This window comes from Myotis lucifugus, unplaced genomic scaffold (assembly GCF_000147115.1).
Source record: "Myotis lucifugus unplaced genomic scaffold, Myoluc2.0 scaffold_388, whole genome shotgun sequence".
NCBI classification, from domain to species: Eukaryota; Metazoa; Chordata; class Mammalia; order Chiroptera; family Vespertilionidae; genus Myotis; species Myotis lucifugus.
The window spans coordinates 637,399-648,369 of record NW_005871436.1 but is presented as its reverse complement, the minus strand read 5'-3'; the positions used below and the strand labels follow the sequence as shown (position 1 = coordinate 648,369).

At 43.2% G+C, this 10,971-nt stretch overlaps 1 protein-coding gene across 6 annotated transcripts in view; it reads left to right on the top strand.

Moving 5' to 3' along the window:
• The first annotated feature begins 770 nt into the window (after window positions 1-770).
• Window positions 771-10,971, top strand: part of MBNL2 (muscleblind like splicing regulator 2) — a 158,918-nt gene continuing 148,717 nt past the window's right edge. For 3 of the 6 annotated variants that reach the window (XM_023743410.1, XM_006101947.3, XM_006101948.3), the window contains exon 1: window positions 772-982. The gene's annotated coding sequence lies outside the window, so the exon portion shown is untranslated. Of the gene's footprint in view, window positions 983-10,971 lie in introns of all 6 variants that reach the window. The other 3 variants (XM_006101950.3, XM_023743411.1, XM_006101946.3) reach the window with 2 other exon arrangements.

Genomic DNA, 10,971 nt, shown 5'->3' with positions numbered 1-10,971 from the left:
TGAGCAAGCGCCCACCTCAATGTTTCCTCTCTCTTAATACAAAACCTTAAGGTTCGGTTAAGGCACACGCAATCATCTCAGGGGTGCCTGCCAGGAACACAAAAGGGTAGTGTGTAGATATCAATTTCATTGTTCAGAATTCCCTATTTAAAGTCTCCAGTGGTCTGAAAACTTAGATGAAAGATATATGGGCTACAGTAATTAACCACTGCAATAACAGATGTTGTACAGGAAAGCTGTGTGTGAGGGTATACGCATGTTTTGACTTTGAATATGCACTTGGGCTAACACATTCTCCCTCGCTAATGGAAATCATGTGTAAATGTTTTGTAAGGTACTAATTTTCCATGGCAGACATCGAATTGTTTTTTCCTTTTAAAAACATAAGCTTTGTCAAATGGGATCATGACTTCAGTTTCATGTGCAACCTGGATTTCTTTGGGATCTGCGGAGTTTTGTCTTTTCAAAGTATTCCCAGGGCAGCCACACGCTTTGGGCTGGCTGTCTTCAAGGGTGTTTTCTCGAGCTACCCCTCTCTCTGCTCTGCCAATTATGTGCCACTTTGTCTGGGTGCTATGATTGCTTTCTTCTGAGAGGGAAATTCCTCTTTCATCAGTATGGATGCACTGTTTTCACACACTGCAAGTGCTGTGTTGCTGTGTCAGTCATCCTATTAGGGCCAGTTTCAGACGAGTAGGGCTGACGAACTGGCTGGGGATTGGCTGCCTACAGCTGGGAGGGATTTGTGGGAAGGGAGGGCTGCAGCTTACAGCAACAGAGTTTAGACTGTCTTTGCTTCATCATCTGAAGGCAAAATTTTCCAGCGAAGGCAGACGGCGCTCAGAGTACAATAAACAGGGAAGGGGAACTATTTACATGGAAATTTCTTCCTCAGGATGCCGGGGAGAAGCCTGGGCCGCTGGATTCTGCCAGATGTTCCTGGGATTACTGTAAAAGGGAAGGAGAGGCAGAGCTAAACAAGGTAGGAGAATCACCCCCCACACCACCTCTTCTTCTTCTCCTTCTTCTTCTTTTTTTTTTTTTTGGAATGTTTAAAGAGTTTGCTGCAGTATGCTGCATTCCGTGTGTGTGGCTTCGGGGAGCCAGGGAAACTGGATTCCACTGATTCGAATGTAATACTTGCAGGGGACCCTGGAGTTTTACGTAACATTTTGATTTGAGAAAAAGAAATGGCAAAGCTTGAATCTATGCCGCCTGTTTGGCAGTGTGGCATAAAACGAGTTTTTATTCAAAGACTAGATCCATTTGTTGTTCGACACACACACAAAAATGAATTCTTGAGAGCATTCTTTTTTGTTGTTGTTATAGGAAATTTCATACTGCCATAGTTAGCTCCTGAATAAATAAAGTTTACACGGATCCTATGATGTGAAAATAGACTTGTAATTAAGGGGGGAGGGGGAACACTTCATCTAAATAATCATTGGTTGAATGTTTAGCCCCCAAATATATTTATTTGTTAGAAATTAGGGATCCACCTAGCTCGCTAATGCCACAGCTTTCATTTGGTTTCAAAGGCACATTTTTAACAAGCTAGCAAGAGGTAGCTTTCTGACAAGTTTTGGATACTGTAGTTCAATGTTTACACTTCTTTTCCTGGCATGTCGGAGCCTTTGTCTCCAGCTTAAAAGTGGAACATTATATTCAAAAGTAAAGCTGGGTTAATAATGCTTACTGCAATTATCTGATCTTTATGCATTTTTAATGAGAACACACAGCCAGCAGAATAATTTAATGAGGGCAGCTAGCTTTTAAAGCTGTGTTTTCACTCTGCCGAACCATATCAACTTTCTTGCCGAGAAACAGCACCGAGAAATAATGGAGAAGATTTATTTATAACACGCTTGGCCCAAGACAAGGGGAGGATATATTTGTAAAAGGATTCTTTCTGCCCTTTTCCGTTTTCAATTTCTGCCAGGCATGAGGAAACTGTGCCTTTTTGTTAGGCCTCAGAAGCATGTGTTTACAATAAATGTGTAACATTTTTAGAATAGTTAGCAAGCACTGGAGCGAAGAAAAAAATCCGACTTGCCTGCCCACCACCACCACCACCCTGAGAGCTCTTCCAGAAGCGTTGCTATCCTTTTAAAAGACAAAGGTTCAGTGGAAAGCAATTTGCTAATTGAGTCATAGGTGCATGTGGGGAGATAATAAAAAGTAACAACAACAAAAAAAAAGGAGGACGTGCTTATAATCTTTAGATAAGATGAAGTTTCTCCAGTTTTCCTGAGTGTTTTACGAGAACCCGTGGAAGCACTCGTTTCATTAAGGGCAATGCCACGTAGATAGATTCTTCTAGACCCACTGTTTTTACTTTCAAGGAGAAGTGCAGGACACTAGCCCAGAACTTCTGACGTCATCCCCCAACTATTTCTGCTGTGTGTTCTTTTATTCAGGCTGGTGGAGGGGAGTGTTTCTTTATGTCCTGGCCAGGAACATTCTAACTCCCCCTTGGCAGGTCTTGAGTTATGTCTTCATATTTTAGCCCGTCCTTTCTAAACCCTGAACCGATCTCCCGCATAAACAGGACATCTTCTCCTACCTGCCTTGGACCGGGTGCGTGAGAGCAGGTTCTCTGCAGGGTTCTGGCTGCACTGGCAAGAGGCAGTGGGTAGCGGAACGCGGCCCAACTGCCCTTTGGTGCAGCCCAGCACTGCCACCATCCCGATGGCCCGGTTCCCACTCCCCACCCCCCCACCACCCCCAGCCACTATTCAGGACCCAGGTTATGCCACCAAGCTCACAGCCGGTTGTGATGGTGGGAATTGCTGTTTTTATTTAAAGAGCAGAAGGTCGTGGTGCAGAGAGGACCAAAGGAAGGGCAGTCCAATACTGCAAGTGTTAATCCGGGGTCGGGCAGACATCAGGGGGTGGCTTGCAGACATCAGGGGGGTGGCTAGAAAGGATTTCCATTAGAACAGATTGCAGTTCTCGGAGTTCCCGGTTCTAGTTTGTATCCTCTTTCGGACTGAACTGCTTATGTAGCCTTGAGCAAGCGCCCACCTTCACTGTTTCTTCTCTCAACACAATTGAGTAATACTTGCTACGCTTCGCCTCAGAATTCTAGCATTTTGAGAGGCCTTGACTTTGTATCAACCAAAAAAAAAAAGTTGTTTGTCTCTTGGCACAATGAGCTATTTCAAGTACAAAGGGATAAACATTATTGGTAAATGTCTTAGGGTATTACAATATATAGACATATATACAAAACCCTTCCCTCTACTTTGTGCTCATGTACATTTTCTAGGGAATATTTATTCTTAGACTAACAGATAAAATTTGCAAGGAAATCAGAGCTTGGCTGCTTGCATTTTCTCCATCGATCTAATGTAATATACCAGGAGCTGTGTGCACCAGACTATTTCAGACTTAGGCTTTGTAGTGCCTCAAAGCATTTAGTGCTATTTTTTTGCTTTGACTTTTGCATTAAATTTGTGAAAGTAGAATGAAGAAGAGAGCAAATAAGAGGAAAGGAGGAAAATATGCTTGCAAACTATACTGGTTATGCAGCTTTACCGGTTAACAGCCTGCCTTCTCTCTGCTAGTTGTTGTAATTTGCTGTTGCTATGGTGAAAACAAATCAATATCACATGGCTACCAGCCAGTCCCGTGCTCAGGGAGCGCCACAGAAATTCAAGATCAGGTACTCAAGATCCCAAGCAAGAATTGGGAGAAGAGGATTTGGATATGGAGCTTAGGAGAATTCTTTATGGTAGACTGACGAGGCTCAATCTTGCATGCGTTTTCTCTTCTGGAAGGAAGGCATATTGATTTGTTTACATTTTTCATTTCTCAAAAGGACAAAATATATTATGAGCAGAGAAGTGGGTTGGTAACACTGCAAGGGGCAAAGGATTCTGATTAATGGGAAGGTTGGTGTAACTGCTGGCATGTTGATTGTTGAAAACATAGTTTGGGGACCTTTCAGATTCCCAGGTACAATGGTACCAGACAGCTGGCACGGTCAGTAGCAAAGTCTAGGGAAAGCTATGGATCCAAAGTCAGGCCTGGAGGGCATGGACCCCAGGGGCAGAGCAGAGCAGAGCAGAGGAAAGGTCACTCAGCTCATTTCACAAAATCTGCGGGAGGTCCAACCCAAAGGCCCAGCAAGGAAAGCAAGAAGTGGCTGTAAGGAGAAGGAGAGGTGTCACGTGCCCGGCATTCTTTCTGGAATGGTTGGCTGAACCTGATGGCTATAGTTGCTCCCTGCTGTGTGGAGCCCAAAACTTGCTATTTCCTGCTTTGGTTTCTCTCTGAAGAATAAGGCTTGCCCTAATTGGTTTGGCTCAGTGGATAGAGCATTGGCCTGGGGACTGAATGGTCCCAGGTTCGATTCCGGTCAAGGGCATGTACCTTGGTTGCAGGCACATCCCCAGTAGGGGGTGTGCAGGAGGCAGCTGATCGATGTTTCTCTCCCATTGATGTTTCTAACTCTCTATCTCTCTCCCTTCCTCTCTGTAAAAAATCAATAAAATATATATTAAAAAAAAAGAATAAGGCAGGAAGACTCAGGTGGGCTTTGCAGATGACTTACAACACTGTTTTGCTGCCTTTTACTCAGCTCAGGGTTTGTTTTTTTTTAATGTGTGCAAACTGTTAGTTGCGGCTCTGGTGATATTCGTAGGAAGGAGTCCTGGGTGGTGTCATGGCTGGGTCTGCCTCCAGCTGCTCAGCATTGTTTAGCCCAGTTAGTCCCATCTCTGCTGCTGAGAGTGAAAATACCTGTGATAGGTAAGGCCCCGAGGGTTTCTTTTGTGAGCCTGAGTCACAGGGTTGATGGACGAGTTTCCAGCTGCCCTGCTCTCCTCAATATGGCAAGAACTCTTGGTAATAAAAGTGGATCCACTGATTTACCTTCATGCTCTGACAAAGAGTGCATTGTCCGGGAGATCCTCTGTCGGTATATTCTATCCATCAGTCAACAAGTGTTTATTAAACACCTCTTGGGTTGTCTGGCTTTTGCTGCTTGGTTAGAACAAGTCAATCACCCAATACCTGATTGTGTGTGTGGGAAAAATAAAGGACAAGAAAGAAATGACGACAAATTGTAAGTTTCAAAGATTTTAATAATAACTTTACCGACTAATGTTAATTTAACATTGATAACAATCAGGCACTAATTGTACGCTTGAGATAATTTTGGTGGTTGGAGGAGAATAAGAGAAGGAATTTTGAGTTTTAAATATCTATATGTACTTTCTTCACCTCCATTCTATTTCTCAGCATAAATGCTGTTTAGATAACATAGAAAGATGTAAGATGAGCAGTAGACATATGAGAATGATATGTCTCCCTAAAAATCCAATATATAAGGCTGCTGAGAGCCACCACCCAGTCTCAGCAAGTTGATATTTAGCCCCAAAGTGACTGGGGAGCATGGGCACATCAACTAAAAAGCCGTAACCACCAGTCAACAAAAGGAAATCCTAGACCCTCTCCCACACTGCTGAGCCTCGGGGTGTCTGGGAAGACCCTAATGCAATTATCTCACCCCTCCAATCCCAGTAAGGAAATCTGACTCCTGACCCCGGAGGATTAACTTTCCACCACCCCTTTCCCCCCTCCTTAAATGCATATAAGCCTAACCAATGGACACAGACACCAGGGGGGTGAGGGCATGAGTGGGGAACTGGGGGAGCAATGAAGGGATAAGGACACATATGTAATACCTTAATCAATAAAGGAAAAAAATCATTACAAGTAAAAAAATCTATTTTCCTCTTAAGTCCCCCCCCCCCCATTTTTTACCCTAACATCAAAATTAGTATGCATTCTTTAGGTCTTTAGGTATGGGTAAGCTGCAAGGTAAGGGACCCAGTTTGGGGGAGAGCTAGAAGAGACCTGATGTAACTAACAAGCTTGAAGAATTCTTTTCAGCTCTGGGTCTTGGCCGACAGATGGGCAGCTTCTATGATTTGTGAGCATTTACAGCAAGCTGGTTGCTGTAGAAGAGCTTTGGGGGTGGCAAGCCACCTCAGAAGACAGAGGGAGGAGGCAAGAAACAAGGGAAATACCCCAGGTCCCCGGTCCTAAATAGTTTGCAATCCACAATCGCTGGGGAACAAGATACTTACAAACAAGATAAGAATAGGTCAGCACACCAGTGTCTCCAGAAGGGTAATTAACATATGTGTAGCTCCTTACTCTTTACAAAGGGCTTTCACAGACATTATCTCAATTAACAGTTCAAACAGAGGAGTAAGAAACCAGGGGCCTAGCATTAGAGCCCTCTTGTGCACTAGACAAAACTCCTGGAGGAGAGGAGTTATAAATTGGATTTTAAAACGTTTATTCATTTTTTTTTTAGTGCTGAATTACCTTTAAACTTGAAGAACAAAAAAAACTTAGAAATGTCCCTGGTACATGTGTGCGTGCCACCATTTCCTGTCCCCAAATGCTTTCTTGGACAACAAGTCCATTTATAACTAGTACAGTAGGCAGCCTAGAAGCCGAGGCAGAGCAAGGGGAGAAGTTGATTGGCTTCACTTCCTCAGCTCTGATCGCCCAGGCGGCATCAGGGGACAAAACCTATCCTGGCTTCACACCCCATCCCAGCCACACAGTAGCAAGGTGAGTTTGGCTGTGGATGGCAGGGAGGTGTTTCTAGAATGTAAAATTCATTAATGGTTGTCAAATGGCCTGCAGGGTGGGGAAAAATCAAAGTCAACAATGGCACCAAAATTCAAAATATTCCATTTGCTCATGAGAGAATCTCATTGAGTTCTCTCTTTTTTAAAAAATATATTTTATTGATTTTTTTACAGAGAGGAAGGGAGAGGGATAGAGAGTTAGAAACATCGATGAGAGAGAAACATCGACCAGCTGCCTCCTGCACACCTCCTACTGGGGATGTGCCCGCAACCAAGGTACATGCCCTTGACTGGAATCGAACCTGGGACTTTTCAGTCTGGAGGCTGACGCTCTATCCACTGAGCCAAACAAACCGGTTTGGCTCATTGAGTTCTCTTAAGCCTGCTAAAGGGGTGAGGGTACAGGGGGAATTTAATATTTTAGTGGCATGCATTATGAACTAGAAGCTTTATACACATAGCTCATGTAAATTGAACCTTAGGGGAACCCCATGAAGTTATCACTATCCCCACAAAGTTAATGTAGGCCAATAGGAGAAGAGAATTCGGAAAGATTCTGTAACGCACCCATGATCCCACGGCTAATACTTGGCAGAACCAGGATTTAAACTCGGGTCCAGTCATGCCTCTGAGTTCTACAGTTAGGTGACATTCTGTTATCAGCTGAGCAAATAAAATTGAGAAAATAAAAATAATTCACTTGCAGGAGGAAATAAAAGCTAAAGGTGGAAGTAGGAGGTCAATGACTTTAGAAATTCCAGATGTACTTTATATAGTTTACATTCTAATACATAAATACCTGGTGTAATAATAACAATAATGGTTGTTTTTTTTTATCACATATCATTTTAGTTTTATACTTGTCTCTTTTAATGGTCACACGATTCCCTTCTGGCCCCCATTTTATAAATTAAATAAAAGCGGAATTTTAGTGAGGTTAAATGTATGTGTGAAAAATCTCACTCGCTAAAAAGTAGAAAAGTTAGTCCTCAAAACTGCCTCTAAGTGAAATGACGCTGCAGTCTGACTTGGAGTTTTCTTGTAATGGATGTTGCAGACTGGAGTGGAGCCCAAACCGAGCGATTTTGGGAAGACAGTAGTGTTTTTTAATTAAGATATTGGATTATTTTCTCAATCTTTAAATTTCTGGCTCCCTAGATGTATGCTTCAATTAATCAACTAAAAAGTATTACATTATATCAGTGGTTTACTACTTGTAATTTTAAATGCTCTGGGAGTTCAGGAAAGTAGAACTCTGGGCAGAATGGAGAAGCAGATAAGACTTCATGGAGGGAGAGCTACTTCCTCTACCTCTGAATGGATCTATTTTGTCTAGAGATCAGGTTTTCTAAGATGGGATACCTACACCCCCAAGCCGAGGGCAAGATCATTCTCTAGGCAATGAAAAGAAATAGTTGAACTTATATCTTATATGTGACTTAGCTCATTCTTTTAAAATGTCAACTTTCTTGTATGTTTGATGATGTATGTAAAGTATTAGTATTGTTATGCAATAATAACATTTGTAAATAAGTAAGTAGCCTGATAAGATTGTTCTTGCTCAAAAGTAGTTTTTCTAATTAGGGGGGATTTGATCAAAAATGGTTTGGAGAGTACAGGAGTCAAAATCAGAAATGAAGGTCACCTTGAGAAGGAAGAACAGCATGATATGATGTAGGGGCCAATGAGGATCTTGACTTTGGAGAGTAGGGATTAAATGTTGGTCAGTAGTAAGAAATAAGGTTGGATAGAATAAGGGAAGTCAGAATGTGGAAGACGTGGAGAGCCACATGGAGGAGTTTAAATTCATTACAGGCAACATCACATCTAATGCCTTATAAGGAGTAAGATAAGACTTCTAAGATAAGGTTCGAGGTTAGAAGATTTGTAACAAGAGATGCCTCTAGCCAGAAACCTTTAGAAATATTCCAGGCATGATGCGGGAAGGAGTTGGATTCAAGTGGTTATATGAGGATGGCAAAACTGTCCTGAAGGAAAAATAATAGAAGCTATAAGAGCTTAGAAGAGTCTAAACAACATTGGAGTTTCTAGCAGGAGAAATATTGACCAAAAAATGGGAGGTAGATAGAAAAAGGGACCAATCAGAGGAAATGGGGTCAGGGAAGGGAGGGTGAAGATGAGTTCTGAGTTCTGGTAATGGTGTCTTTACCTAATGATATGGTCATCCAAGTGGGATAGCCCATAGACACTTGACCATGTGGGAATGGAGAACAGCTTAGACACCAGGCTGCAAATGTAAATGGAGACACATCTGTGTTGAAGTCATTGTTGAGGACATGGGTACTCCCTACCTCCCATTAGAAGATGACATGAAAGGAGACAGGCTGATAACCAAGGATGAGCCTTGGGGAAGACTGCTGGGGCCTAGAAGAGAATATGAGCTGGCAAAGGATCAGGAAAACAAATGCCCACACAAGAGCCAAACTGTCAATCAAAAAGTGAGCAAGCAAGACTGTTAAGTGCCATATATTGGTTAGAGACACAGAATGTTAGCTGCATAAGGAGAACTTGGTAACTGTATCTTTCTTACAGATAGTTGACATTTTACATAGTAAATCTTCACTATTAACCAAAAGAAAGCATTTAAAAACAATGGTTATCAAGACTTCTGCAACTGTGCTTCAAAATATGAATTTTGGGGGTGTAATCAGTGAGGGCAGTGATTCCAGAGTGACTGGAGATATAACTGGACACTAGTCATCTTATTCTCAAAGACCTAAGGCTTCATTTATTCCTGGACCTCGTACATCTCAGTTGAACGCAGCCATAAGGACAGCTCTGAAGAAAATGAGAAAGTCCTCAGTGTGCACATGGTGGAAGACCTCATACCACATACTGTGACTAAACCAGAGCAGCACTTCTCAGACTCAGGTGCACAGCAAATCACTTGGGGATCTAATTAAAAATGTTGATTCTGATTTAGTAGATCTGGAGTGGGGCCAAGATTCTGCATTTCGAGCAAGCTCCCCGCTGATGGAGGTGCCGCTCATCGAGAGGCTAGAACACAACGGTGGCTCTGCTAGTATAAATGTAGATGGCGGCAGCCCCCTGGGTTTGAGATGGTTTCAAAGGAGTGCTCCCTAAGGCTGGGGGCCAGGACCTACCTCCTCAACACTGGAGGCCTATTCAAGCTGCTCAGGCTGGGAGTGGAGCTAAGCTTGACGTCACTGATCCCAGGAGCCTTGCAACAAAGCTTCTGTAGTCCAGGGCGTGAAGGGAGGGACTTAGCAGTTCCAAGCTGTCTGTGGCTGCAGACAGCCGGTCTGTGGGTGCCTCTCCATGCCTGCGATGGCGGTCTTCTCTGTGGACACATACTCTCGACCAATTGCTCAAGGGATTTGCTTACCGCCTCCAGAGAAAGCTAGTGTGTTTCTTTACATGTCTGTCCCAGAGATTTATTTCCCCCCTATGAAATACATATGTTCAAAATCAGCTTTAGATTTTTTTTTTCTGTAGACAGTGGTCAGAACTGGAGCCTGCGAGTCTGACGCGCCTACTTCAGTCCACACCCTCCGTGGGTGAGTTCAGGGAAGTCAAACAAACTCATGTTTCCCTTAAAATATAGATAATACAATTCTCCCCTCATTATCTCCAAATATGAAGAGTAAGAGCAAGTGTTGTATGCAATTAAATTGCATTAGTATAAACATTCTAGTTTTAAAGTCTTGCAATGTAAAGACAATGAGAAGTCTTACCTCTTGCTTTGTGTCCACCTGTCTTCCCCCCCTGGAGTGCTTCATTCCCCTCTATGTCCCCCGGGAGGCCCCCTCTTCCCCAGAGCCAGGAGTCCAGCTAAACTGATTTAAAGGAAGTCTTCACTGCCCAGATGCCCACTTAGGCCACACACAAATGGCCAATATTTTTATGCATTTTGATTTTACAAATAACCTTTTAGGAATGAAAGGGAGCAAGTGTTTATTGGGTTTATTGAGTGCCTACTAGGTGCCAAGCCCTCTGCTGAGAGCTTTATGTACAGCAACTGAGTTAAACCCTTTTACAAAGAAAATAAAGTCCAAGGAGGCTGAGTTACTGGCCAAGGTCACACATGAACAAGCGACAGAGCCAGGGGTGAAACCCCAGTCGGTGGTCTCTAAACTTCCAGACCTGTACTTGGGGGTTGCAGCACCAAAGGGGTTTGCTTTAGAAAGCCTTCTCCCGCCTTTGTCCGCACTGTTAGCAGAACTCACTAAATAGTTAAATAGAACACAAACAAGCAATTACTGGCCTACAGCACAGGCATGAGTTCAGTTTTAACTAGGAGTCCTGCTCACAACAGGACTTGGTAAATGGCCAGGGTTGGCTAGAGCATCATCCCCATGATGACTGGTTGGCCTTCTCC